Genomic DNA, 1,000 nt, shown 5'->3' on the forward strand with positions numbered 1-1,000 from the left:
AAAAGAGTAGCTAGGAAGGTTTAACAACACGCAATGTTAACAGACCCAAAACTCCTTGCAAGCAAGGTCAGACCTTGAGAGGTGGTTCAGGTAGCATTGCTGTGAAACAACACTCTGAAAAAGTCCCAAAGCACTTTAAATTGTGTGATAAAGGCCATTCTCCAAATTCCATAGATGGGGAAATGGAGGTGAAGTGAAATGTAGTGACTTGGACCTGCACCCAGCAGCGAGTGACCTGATAAAACCACCCTAATCACAGTCCTCATTATGCTTCAGAGTTAATACAAAATAGAAGCTCAGACTCCAGTGTGCTGCATCCCTGCATTGGAGATGAGCCGGGACAGCTTGCTGCAAACAATCCAGCCCCTGAGCACCCCAAGATCTTTTTGGGTGCTTCACACCAGGACTGGAAAACACTTCCAGCACTGTGGTGTGGTACTGGGAGAGAGGCTTCTGCTGCGAGAAGGTCAAAGCCGCCTAGACCAGTCCCGAGGCTGCGAGCGTGAGGGTCCGAGGGGGTAACGTGCTGTGTTGCAATTGGTAGCAGATTCACAAAGAGAGCTTGTGTTTATGCACAGAGCTATAAATATTCCCTTTTGAAAAGGCATAACTGGAAAAATGTCTAAATGTCTATTTTTGCCTCCTCTGCTTCACCCACTCGAAACATTGACATCATACCAAGCTCCTACTGAGACAGAGTCATTCCCGAGACCCGGAGCGGCGACTGCACCCAGCGTAAATGCTGGGGAAAGGAAAAAAAAAAAAAAAAGGCATCTTTGTAGCCGGAGAGGACAGACAGAGGAGTGCTTGGGGAGGGGGAATTCTTGCATGAAAATGGCAGGTTTTCCACGGCTCTTTGATTCCAATACAAATGACTCAGCAAAGCCCAATTCCAGGCGGTCACAGCTTTGCCCTAGGCTCACCTAAGGTCCAATACTACTCCAAGAGTCTTCCAGCTACCCACGTTCAGCCTTACCAGCCAAACAACAAGTGGTTCTCT

General features: G+C 48.0%; 1 protein-coding gene across 1 annotated transcript in view; it reads right to left on the reverse strand.

Moving 5' to 3' along the window:
* CDRT4 (CMT1A duplicated region transcript 4) overlaps nucleotides 1-1,000 on the reverse strand; it is a gene marked incomplete at its 5' end in the record, with an annotated part of 15,808 nt that overhangs the window by 9,356 nt on the left and 5,452 nt on the right. The window lies entirely within an intron of this gene.

This window comes from Cariama cristata, unplaced genomic scaffold, assembly GCF_000690535.1.
Source record: "Cariama cristata isolate BGI_N322 unplaced genomic scaffold, ASM69053v1 scaffold12839, whole genome shotgun sequence".
NCBI lineage: Eukaryota > Metazoa > Chordata > Aves > Cariamiformes > Cariamidae > Cariama > Cariama cristata.